Source organism: Rhinopithecus bieti, unplaced genomic scaffold (assembly GCF_001698545.2).
Source record: "Rhinopithecus bieti isolate Rb0 unplaced genomic scaffold, ASM169854v2 scaffold_33535, whole genome shotgun sequence".
In the NCBI taxonomy this organism is placed as follows: domain Eukaryota; kingdom Metazoa; phylum Chordata; class Mammalia; order Primates; family Cercopithecidae; genus Rhinopithecus; species Rhinopithecus bieti.
Window position 1 is genome coordinate 395,761 of NW_016814304.1, and position 13,192 is coordinate 408,952.

Consider the following 13,192-nt stretch of genomic DNA (forward strand, 5'->3'; position numbering starts at 1 on the left):
AGGCTGGGTGGGAAGAATGACCTTCTTCTGCAGCTCTGAGAAATGGGTCTGGTGAATTATTTTTCTTTTGGAAAGTAGAACTTTCTTCTGAAGATTTATCTGTCTATCATCACTCTATTTCTTCCACCATCAAGGTGTTCTGGCACATCATCAGTGCCCACGTGTTGATGTCATTATTCACGACTATTGTGATTTATAATGATGATGAAGATGATGAAGATGATGATAATGGCATTTCTGCCACTTATCATTATTTTCGCTTTAGCTTCCATTTACCTATGTGACGTTTGGTACTAATTGCTGTATGACAGTATTTCACTTTGTAAGCCTCGGCTTTAGCATAGGATGTTATTTTTGGTTTTAAAAATCATGAGTTTGAAAAGCCTGTGAAAAGTTGCTATGCTTGTCTGAATTCAGGAAAGACTTCTGGCCAAGTGCTGTGGGAATTAAAGAGATGCAGATTATCATCCATAGGGCAGGGGTCTCCCTGCCCTTTGAGGTCTGGGCATACCTCTTTGGAAACATCCTTCATTGCCTTGGCCTCTGAGGAAGTAAAACTCAATTTCAGAGTCCATGATCCTGCTCCCCACACTAAACTGAGACTATGTGGATGTTGTTTTATCATAGACCTTGACTTAGCTGACACTTGACAAAAGAGTTTGGCAAAAGGGGAACATGGAAGGTTGACTTAAAAAAAATGCACTTGTATGATACAGGTTCATAAGTGTATGGATAGAACAGAGGAACCAGTGTATAAAAATAGTTAATTTACTCCTAACAAAGATCAGCATTTTATTTTCCTATAAGTTAATGAGCTTCCTTTAAGCCTTACCAAAAGAGGCAATAATGTGGGGCTCTGTTGTCATTATTGTGGAGACAGAGGCAAACCAGCAACTCAACTGAAAGAAGACTATTGTAACTCAATAGTAAGGAAATAATTAACAGAGAGTAAGAGGGAACACTTTGTGAACAAAATAATGTCAAATACATGTTTAAAAGGATAAAATGAAATATATTCTCCTGAAGGCAGCCCTTGGTACTTCACTTTTTCATGAACCTGAGTAATATGTCACAAAAGTCGAACATCAAAATTTTCACGGGAGATCACTATATTTTCAAGCACAACGAGACAGTTTAGTAATTATGTAGAATTTCAGAAGTTTAAAATGATCAGGGAATTGTATTTTCCCAAGCTACTGTTTAGATTGTTTTCTAAAGCATCTGGAGAGATTTTCAGAAGAACACAAGATATTTCACTCTACAAAGGCACGGGGGTCAGCACTCATCGGCTGCTGTATGTGCCTGTGTGTTAGGCAACAATATTTTTTTGAGATTCTGAGTATTCAGTTTAGTTTCCACATGGGCGAAGATGATGAAAAGTTTCCTCTAATTTCAAAAAGTTTTAAATTAGTTAATAATCCTTGAGATGTCATCCCCAGGATCATGTAAACCAGGCATCTTGTAGATTGTAAGTGAGTGAGTGGTTGAACCTCTGCAAGTCTCTCTCAATGATTAATTGAAGATTAAACAGATTTAAGGAAATATTGCTTTTTAAATGAAAATGTGGCATGAGATTGACTTGGCATGCAGTTTCATTACAGAAGAGAATCTGTGTCTGCTTAATTTTGTTTACATGAGATCAGTTCTCTTCCTTTCTCCTTTCAGTTCTTCAAATATTACAAAAACATGGCAATGGATCGAGGTGCGTTTATAGAGCAAATCACTAGACCAGACTAAAAGTAAATAAATACATAACACTCCTGTCACAGATAGCGAAAACAGAGTGGAAGGTAAAGCATCGAAAGAGGACCAACCGTGGCTAAGACCTGATTCAAATTCTTTCTGCACTGAAAAGAATGCTTTTACTCAGAAGGTGGTTTCAACACGTTGTAGTCCAACAAATGTTGTCTTCTAATAATATATAGGGAAACTGTTAAAAAAAAAGAGATGTTTTTGGTTGCATTCGTGAAAGTATTTTAATTACAAAAATGATTAAGTTTTACTCCGTGAGATCTAACAGCTTCAAAAGATAGCTCTAACATTAACCAGATTCAATGACCTTATTACTGGATATTCAGTTTCAAATAACAGAAATAGCACATAATGTATATTATACATATGTAATATATTCATATATTCTATATAACATGGGTATATTAGATAATATATGCAATATGTCCATATATTATATATAATATTAGGAAATAAGTATATATTGTGTATACACATGTAATATATTCATATATGTATTAAATTTTTATATCCTATACATATATTATATAAATAAGTGATATATATGTGCATTATATAATATATATATAATATATTATATGGTGTGAGGACCCAGTGAGAAGACATCGTCTGCCACGAGGAAGAGGCCCCCACCGGACACTGAAGCTGCCGATGCCTTGATCTCGGACCTCTGAGCCTCCAGAACTGTAAGAAGTAAACTTCTGTTGTTTCTAAGCCACCCAGTTTAGCATCTTATCACAGGGACCTGAACAAGCTAAGACACCAGGTTTAGAAGAAAACTAAAATGTGAAAGTTTAATAAGGAGGAATGAATGATCACAGATTTTTATGAGTGATATTATTAGAATGGCTTGCTTCACATTTTATTAATATTTAGGAAATCTGCATATCCAATGTTATTTTGGTTTATTTAAATTAACTCCTGTTCCCTAAGCTCACAGTTAAGGCTTCTGTTTCCAGGGCCAGTAAAGGCTCTGGGAAAAGGTTAAGCCCTCGACTTTTAGCCTTAGTTTGTAGCATTCAACTGAAGCAAGGAAGGAAATAGAATGAAAGACAGAGCCCATCAAACCCTCCATGCCGCCTTTCAAACTCCTTAACAGCAACATTTCTGAAAGAGTTTCCTGTGGTTATTGGAGCCCCGTCCTAATACCTCGTCTCTCTCTCCACTCCAGAAAGGTCTCTGCATGGACCTGACATAGAGTCTGCATAAAGTAGCGGCCACTGTTGACAAATGAAGCCCTTACTTTTTGTTCTCATGTGTGCCACTTCTCAAAATTCCTCACGGATGCAGCTCTGACCTTCCCATCACTTTGTCAACACGCTTCATCTCCTCCACCCTCTTCCTCGCTGGCCCCTTCTTTTCTACTCTATTTATGTTCTCATCTCTTTTCTTCTCTCCTCTTCTTTTTTCCCTTCTCTTCTGTTCCAATAACATAATGCTTCTAGATTCCACCATGGCCCTTCACTCTGTGCACCCTTACAAAGCCTTAGAATGCATTCTATTCTAAGACTTTAAATATCATCGATGGGGTGATGACTACAAATGCATCAATCTGTCCTTGTTTGGTAAGTTTTAGGTTAACATATCCACTGCCTACTTGGTATTTCTGAGTAGTGGAGACAGAGCTCCAAGTCCCTTCTATTCACTACCACCAGCTATTTGCTTCATATTCCTAGTCTCAGAAAAATGAGCCACAGAGAACCTATGGCTCAAGCAAGTAGAGTCTAGGAGGCATTCCTCCCCCAAGCATTCATTTCATCAACATGTCTTATCACATCTAAATCCCAGCCTTTCCCTCTCTCTTGCTATCCCCTGCTGCCACTCCAGTACTTTCCACCCTAGTGCAATAGTCTCCTAGTTGGTCTTCCTGTTTCTATTCCAAACTATCTACAGTTCATTTTTCATACCACAGCCAGTCATGTTTTTTAATAATGTAAACCCTAGCACACTTTCCAGCAATGATGGGATAACTGGTACTAGACCTACCTGTCCTCCATAAACTGCTCTACAATTAGACACATACTGTGAGACCATGACTGCCATGTATTGGATTACATGCAATGCAGGGTTTTGATATTCAAGAAAAGGGATATGCCCAATGTGAGCATCATTTTTGCCCTGAATTTCTGACTAGTGGCATTTTTTAAACCCCTGGACAGAGAGATAAGCCCATGCAGATCTAAGAGTTTTCCTGAGCTGTGGAGACAGAGATCATGCCCAGGGATGCTGAGGCAGCTGAAATGGGCAGGGCAGGGGCTGAAGAAGAAGAAGCCATGTGGTGGGTGTGAGTGGACCAGAGGTGGGTGTCTCCCAATGGCCCTTCACCAAGGGGGAGCTTGGAAGCATGCAGAAGAAACTGGAGGCATGGGTGGAGCACCCTCACGGAACTGAATCAACTGGAGGTGGAAAACCTTGTTTATTTGGGACGCAGTCTAATGAGGCTGCTCCTTAATGGTGGCCCCCATGCCCCGGGTTAGCAGTGGTGTCTGAGGCTAAAGGCCAAGAGATACATTGAACAGCTGTAACAGACTCAGCTGAGCTGGACTAGAGCAGTGTAATCCTCTAGTAATTTAACTACATGCCACAGCAAACCTTGACATCATAGCTAAAACTTATTATTCACAATCTCTAGCATATGATAATAAAAATATGTATTCAAAGAAACAAAAATCTGTAACTCATAAGCCAAAATTAAAAAAGAAAAAGTTAGCAGAAGCAAACTCCTAATAGATCAGGTACCGAATGGGAGACAAGAACTTTATTGTAAATATATTCAAAGACTTAAAAAAAGATGGACATAATAAGTGAACAGATACAGAATATAAGCAGCAAAAATGTTTAAAAAAGGAAATTGAGAGTTGTGCTTTCACCTAGGTCTACAATTCCAGTAAGAATATTACTTTCACCATAACAGCAAGAAAAAGCTACATAAACCACAAAATCATAACTTTTTGGAACATATCAGAAAAGCTGAGTGCACAGAGCAATCAAGTATCATGCAGTACGAGGAATGGCATTCCTTATACCATGGAGAAATGATACCTCACCAGCAACTCACTTCTCTCTGATGGGAGAAAGAGACTTCAGGTGCTTTACAAGTCAGGGAGAAGAACTCAGATGAGCATGATGATGGATTGCTGATGATGGCTGTGGGCAAGCTAAATTCACACCTACTCAAAACTCTCCTCCATGAACCTCCACCAAGTACTCACAGGAAGGATCAGAGACAGGGTGGCAGACTGGAGAGAGTCTAACGATGGTGCAGGCCTGGAAGCCTGGTGCAGTTGCCGATGAAAAGTAGTCACAAATCTCCACTCAGATTCTTCTTTACTGCAGAGCAAAAGCTGTGAGCCATTGGGAGAAGATGGTGAATTCTGCTGCCTGAGAACGTAGAGAAAGGCACACTGTGCCTGGAACACAGAGGAAGGCACACTGTGCCTGGAACATGGAGGAAGGCACACTGTGGCTGGAAGTGGCATGAGAATGAAGAATACTGTATCCCTGAGGGGTGGACAGAAAACAGCTTAGGCTCCAACATCAAATACTAAGACCATCAGAGGTCTCCTGTCTCTGGGGGAGGCCAGGAACTTCCTTACACAAGACACAATAATGGAAGCAAGCTTAGGCTCTTCAGAGAGGAGGGGCAGAATTAATGAGTCCTACACTTGCAATACTAGAGACGGAGGGTCTGATTACAACGGAGGCAAAACCAGAGCAAGAGAAAATCCTGTGACCGCCATCACCATGCTGGGAAACACAAAATAACAAGCAACAGCCATCCACTGCTGGGGAAGGGATAAGGCGGAAAAGATTCCCTTTATTGCACCAATGCACAGGGATGGCCCCACGTTGCAGGCAAAGCAGGAATATTCAGAGAAACACTCCAGAGCCCCTGACCCTACTTCATGCACAAGGTAACCCTACACACTTAAGTAGCTGGAACACTGAAGATAACCATAGTAACAAAATCTAACCCAGTTCAGTTTCTGATTAGATAGACTCAAATCCTATACTAAGAATATAGCAGTAAAATCATACTGTTTCCCGGCATACCTACATCTTCTTCTTTTAAAAATTATTATTTTTTGATACAGAGTTTTACTCTGTCACCTAGGCTGGAGTGCAGTCACACGATTTTGGCTCACTGCAGCCTCCACCTCCCAGGTTCAAGTGATTTTCCTGCCTCAGCCTCCCAGGTAGCTGGGATTACAGGCACGTGCCACCATACCCAGCTAATTTTTGTATTTTTAGTAGAGACAGGGTTTCAGCATGTTGGCCAGGCTGCTCTCGAACTCCTGACCACAGGTGATCCACCCGCCTCAGCCTCTCAAAGTGTTAGGATTACAGGCATGAACCACCATGTCCAGCCCCTGCATACTCACTTCTTAGCTCCATTTCTACTATTCTACCCATGACGTCCAGCCTTAAATTAGAAAATGTTAGGAGATAAATAAGAAAACAAGGAAGAAAACCTGACGAGAGACAAAGCAGTCAAAAGAATCAGACTTAAGAAGAAACAAATATTGGAATTATCAAGGAAAGAATGTTTAAGTTTTAGAAAAAAACATTGGCAACATGCACGCAGATTAAAAATTTCAAAGGAAAGATTAAAATTATAAGAAAAAGTCAAACGAGAATATATTAGAAATACACAGAGAGATACACAGAGTAATAGAGATGAAGAATGCCTCTCATCATCTCACGAGTAGACACAGCTTGGCCAAAGAAAGAAACAGCGAACATAAAATTCAGTTAATAAAAATTATCTAATTTGAAGAAGAAAAGGGGAACTCTTCAGAATAAAACACTCCATGGAATGAATTCCTATGGGACGAGCAAACACTCACGTAACTGAAATCCAAAAAAAAAAAAAAAAAAAAGAGAGACATAAGAATGGGTCTGAAAGAATAAGGGCAGATTTTCTACAAATAATAAAAGACACCAAAACACAGAGTCAAGAATCCTCAAGATAACAAAGCCCACAGCTGTTCTAGCCACACTAGAAAAACCAAACATGCGGCTGGGTGTGGTGGCTCATGTCGGTAATCCCAACACTTCCGGAGGCCGAGGCAGGCAGATCACCTGAGGTCAGGAGTTTGAGACCAGCCTGGCCAACACGGTGGAACCCCATCTCTACGAAAAGTACAAAAATTAGACAGGCATGGTGGCACACACCTGTACTCCCAGCTACTCAGGAGACTGAGGCAGGAGAATTACTTCAACCTGGGAGGTGGAGGTTGCAGTGAGCTGAGATCGCACCACTGCACTCCAGCCTGGGCAACAGAGTGAGACACTGTCTCAAAAATAAATAAATAAAAAATAAATAAATATAAAAACCAAAGATAATGAAAAAATCTTGAGGACATCCAGAGCGGGCAAAATATGCATTACATATAGAGGAAGAAATACTAAATACTACAGTAAACATCTTCAGAAACCACCCAAACCAGAAGAAAACTGTGAGGTCTCTGAAGTCAGGGGGTGGGGAAAGCTAGAATATTCAGTACTCAGAAAAATTCCATTTGAAAGTGATGACGAAAATATTTAAAAAAACAAAATCTAATAAATAATATTAGAAGCAGACATATGATATAAGAAATACCTAAAGTAAGTTTTTCAATCAGGAAGCTTTTTGTAACAGGAAACTTGGATCTACGAAAATAAATAAATTGCTCTCAAAATGGTTAAAATAAAGACAAATAAAAAAAATTTCTTATTTGAATCACTCTTCAAGTTTATTGGCTGCAAAAGCAAAATAGAAATATTTTCAAAGATTTATAGCAGATGTAAATTAAGATATATAACACTAGCACAAAAGAAGAAATTAACAGAATACTGTTTTGGGGTCCTTGTAGATCAAGCTGTAAAGTACTCTTTGAAGGAATGCTGTGATAAATTAAACATGTATACTGTAAACCATGGGGAACCTACTACATAAAAAAGGTATGAAAACTAAGCCAGTAACCAATGGTAAATGGATGCATTAAAAATACTAATCAAAATGTGTACAGAATTTTTTTTAGAATTTTAGAGTTGATATAAAAGCAAGACAATTACATGCTACCTATAAGGAACTCCTTTTAAATACACAGGTAGCATGGCAACATATCTTTATATAAGCATGAAGATATAGGATGAAAACAAAATTCCATGTGAACACTGGCAAAGAGAAACTATTAGGAGCTATATGAATGTCAGACAATCTAGACTTCAAAACGCTACATATTATCAGAGATAAGGAGAGCCATTATGTTATGATAAAGGGGATTAATTCTCCAAAATTTAGTAAAAATCCTAAATGTGTATGTGTGTATAGATGACAACAGAGCTTTAAGATACATCAAACAAAAGTTAATAAAACTGAAAAGGGAATAGACAAATCTGTAATTTTATTAATGTCCTCAACACTCCTGTCTCAGGAATTAAAGTAATAGAGATCAAAACCAGCAAGGATTTTAGACCTACACAACAATAGCTATTAACTTGACCTAATTGTCTCTTATAAAAAGCTTAACCCTCCACAGCAAATGCAAATTATTGTCAAGGACACACAAAACGTTTACTATGTTAAGCCATAACAAGCTCTAATACATTTAAAGTGATTGTAACTATACAAAGTATTTTCTCAACAAAATACATGAAAAGAAGAGTAACTGAAAAGTCCACAAATATTTAGAAATCTAAGTTTACAATTATAAAACCCATGGGCAAAAGAGGAATGTACAAAGAAACTGAAAATATTTTGAGTTGAATAAAATGAAAACACACACACACATCACAAATAAGCATTGGGTCTCTCTTCCAATCGCTCCTATTCAACATCATGCTTGAGGTCCTAGTGCAATAAGGCAAGAAAAGATATTAAAGGCAAATAGATTAGAGAGGAAGTAACAAAAGAGTTTTTATTTTCAAAGAACATGATGGACTACTCAGAACTTACCAAGGAATCTACACATGAACTTGCAGAATTAGTAAACAAATGTATCGAGTTCTAGGATACGAATCTAATATTCATAAAACATTTTTTCTAGGTACAATCAACAATTGAAATTAAAAATTAAAATTAAACAGTGCCATTTATAATTGTGCCAAAAACACTGAACAGTAGGCAATAATTTCATAAAGCTTGTTCATCATCTCTATGCTGAGAATCAACTGAATACAAGGAGATACACTGTGTTTCTGAACTGGAAGTTTCTATACTGTTAAGATGTTGGTTCTTGCCAGATTGACTTATTGATTTAAAGCAATAGTGATCAAAATCTCAGCAGGACTTTTTGGTCATTATTGAGAAGCTGATTTAAAAGGTATATAGAAAAAAATAAAAGAAATTGGAATAATAGTAAGAATTTTGAAAACAAGAACAGACTTGCAAGACATTACCATATCTCAAGATCCACTGTTCAAGCTACAGTAGTAAAGAAAGTGTTGTGATGTTGGCAAAAGCAGAGACACAAAGAATAATTGCAAGAAAATTGTCTAGATATGTGAGTGTTTACTTACAGAGTCAACTGACTTACAACAAAGATGCAAAGGTAATTTAATTAAGAAAGAATATTCTTTTCAACAAATTGTGTGGGAAAATTATACATCCATGTGCAAAAATTAAGCTTTAATACACACTTTTCATGGTATTTAAAAAATCACAAAATGTTTCAGACCTAAATGCTAACAAAGCTTTAAAACTTTGAAAATAAAACATAAGAGAAAATGTTTGTGACCTTGGGTTTGGCAAAGATTTGTGTGATGCAACACAAAATCATGCCCTAAATTGGTAAAATGTTGATAAGTTAATGGAGTAAATCAACATTAGGAGTTGATTTGAAATAGCAGTGTATTCACTCATGTAATAAATATTTATTTTCTATATGCTAGGCAGTGATCTAGGCAGAAAACAAGGTTTCGTAGAAATTAAAAATCTTTTCTCTTTGAAATACACAGTTAATAATATGAAAAGATAAGCCACAAACTGGGTGGGAAGGTTTGAAAAATGCAAATCTGATTTATTATCACCTTAAAAATACAGTTACAGGGTGATATGCTTTGGATCTGTGTCCCTACCCAAATCTCATGTTGAAATGCAATTCCCAGTGTTGGAGATTGGGCCTGGAATGACGTGATTGGCTCATGGTGGTGGATTCTCATGAGTGGTTCAGCACCACCCCCTTGGTGCTGTTCTCTCAGTAGTGAGCAAGTTCTCCCTAGATCTGGCTGTTTAAAAGTGTGGCACTTCGCTCGCTCTGTCTTGCTCCTGCTCTGCCATATCACCTGCCTGCTCCAGCTTCATCTTCTGCCATGACTGTAAGTTTCCTGAGGCCTCCCCAGAAGCTGAGCAGATGCCAGTATCATGCAGCCTGTGCAGACGGCAGAACCCTGAGCCAATGAAACTGTTTTTCTTTATAAATTACCCAGTCTCAGGCCTGGTGCCGTGGCTCATGCCTATAATTCCAGCACTTTGGGAGGCCGAGGCTGGCAGATCACCTGAAGTTGGGAGTTCGAGACTAGCTGGACCAACATGGAGAAACCCCGTCTCTACCAAATATAAAAAATTAGCCAGGCGTGGTGGTGCATGCCTATAATCCATCTACTCGGGAGGCTGAGGCAGGAGAATCACTTGAACCTGGGAGATGGAGGATGCAGTGAGCTGAGATTGCATCATTGTGCTCCAGCCTGGGCAACAGGAGTGAAACTCCATCTCCAAAAAATAAGTCAATAAATAAATAACCCGGTCTCAGGTATTTCTTCATAGCAATGCAAGGGCAGGCTAAAACACAGGGTTCAACCATCCCATTCCAGGACCTTTCCTGTTAATCAGTTTTGACCACATGATGTAAATGACCTCTTATTCACGTACCCTGTTCATTCTCCACGGCATCGCCCTGTACCAAGTTTGTCTTTTTGTTGGGGAGAGGGGAGGGCCTGCTTATGTATTGATTCAGTCTTGTTTGTGTTCATAACACCTCTGACTCTGATTTTTGCCCAGTTCATTTAACTATTTGCTTGCTACTCCCCACTACCTCAACCACTGCACCCTTATCAGAAAATGACATCTAGGATACTGCCAAGCACACAGGAAACATTCAACAAATGTTTATTACATGAATAAATAGGCCACTTTTTCAAATCAGCTCCTAGCGTCGATTTCCTCCACGCAGAACTGAAGAGGCTTCATAAGCCTCTAGGGCCTGCAGGCTGTGCTTAGAGGAGTCCCAGCAGGACGGTGCCTTCACCCCACTGGGCTCTTCCCAGGAAGCCCTGACCACCCTGCACCACGCTGTTGCTTCTCCAGCTGGAAGGCTGACTCCGCACTGCCACTCCTGTCAAATGAGCAGATAGGACATGACCACGCTGCACCAGCCACTGAACTCTTGCTGCTCCAGATGGAAGGCGGACTCTGCATTCACTCCTGTCAAATGAGCAGATAGGACGTGATAAAAGGGAGATAAGACCCAGTCAAAACGCAACACAAAGGGTCCTTTTGAGTATGTTTCAAAAATATATGCCAAATAAGTTGACGGAATGGAGCAGCGCTGCGTGATGCCAATCACTGATTCACTTATGCTTTCTACGTGGTTTTCCCAAAGCTGACTGTGGTGACATCCTGCCTTTTCCTGCCTCCTAATTCATTTTCTGCTGAAGCACAAGCAACAATTCCTAGGTGAAGCCCATCAAGTGCAGACGGCGTTGTGCCTTGGAAGGAGTGACCTGAAGGAAGGCTGCCTGGCCCCAGTGGCCGTCACTGGCACACATTCAGAGCTGATATGAGTGTCTTGCTCTTGTGTTGAATACGATGCACCTTTTCTTGTCAGCCTCCCTTTCCTTTCTTACGAACAGGTTGCGACCCAGCGTGGACAGAGATTCTGAAAGTCAGACAGTCTACCGTGACGCTGCTTTGGAGACTGATGGAGCAACCTGTGCTTCTGTGAACGGTGTTGGGAGGTCCCGGCTCTTCCTGGGAGCTCAGTTGCACGCTGTGTGCTTTTGCAATTTGCTTTATTCCTTTCAGGATACAAGAGCACCATTTAGAAAATTACTACTGGTGCAGTCACTGGACGGCAGGAACCTGGAAGAATGAATGCAGTTTCCAAGGCTCCTAATTACAAATCCAAGAATAGCTTTCTACAGTACACTAGAACTTATTCCTCCTACCCAGCTGTAATTTTATAGTTGTCAACCAACTCCAGGGTAAGTATTAAGTATGATTAACAATAACTTATTGTGTATTTTCCAAAAGCTATAGAGAAGAGAGGATTTTGAATGTTCACAACACAAAGACATGATAAATATTTGAGACGATGGATATGCTAATCACCTTGATTTGATCATCACACATTAAATACATGTATCAAAATGTCACTCTGTATCCCATAAATATATACAATTATTACCTGAATTAAAAATTCAGGAGTAAAAATAAAAGGAAAAAAATAAAACCTGGCTGAAGATGTTGAAACACTTTTGTTTACTTTAGCAAGCATTAATATACAACTAAAATCACATCATCACTCCTCATTGCAGATTATATAAAATATTCTAAGCATTTTTCTTATAATCTACAAATAATTATTTGGTGATTTGAATCTCAGCCTATGTTGTAATTGAGCAGTTATCTGAAAATGTATATAGCACTAAATAAAAATATGCACTTTAAAAGTGTGAGCATACTCAGAAAAGTGCCTTAAAGAATTTCAGCTTCATTTTCATTTTTTAAAGCTTTTTATTCCCCCAACCACCATCACTCTCAATCTCTCTCTCTCTCTCTCTCTATATATATATATGTATGATTCATCTTTATGTAAGTATCAATAAATTCAGCAAAGACAAGGAAATTTAGAGAATCTAGGGGCATTTCCTGGATTGTGGTGAATTGTAACATGGAAAGGTGATCAGAGCAGCTTCTGGGACAATGAAACCAGGGCAGGGGCTCTCACGGCAGGCTCTCAAGTAATCATCAGATATCTACAATAACCAGTGGAAATCACAGGCAGTTCTTGAAATCATGGAAAGGATGGATGATACTGCTCATTTTTGAAATTAAAAGAAAAGTTTTATCATTATAATCATTAACTGGTCAGCTTAAAATTTCAGTAGCGGGGAAGAAATGGGAATAATACATTGTTAACTAATCAATTTGCAATCACCCGAAAGAGGACAGGGCCGTGAAGTATGATCAGCTCCTTCACTCAGTGAGGGACAGACTGTGCCAAGTCCATTTAATTTCCGTCTCTCCATGGAGTGGCAGGACACTCAGACGGGAGAGACAATAGATGTAATCTATCTGCACTTCAGAGAGGCTTTTCACCGAGCTACACAGAAACCCCTTATCAATGAGACAGAAGGCCGTGTCTGTGCGAGTGTGGGGGCTGTTTGGAGGGAGGTCGGAGACGACGCAGGTCAAATGGAGGCCAGCAAGGGCAGAGCCCACTGGGACTCTTTGAAA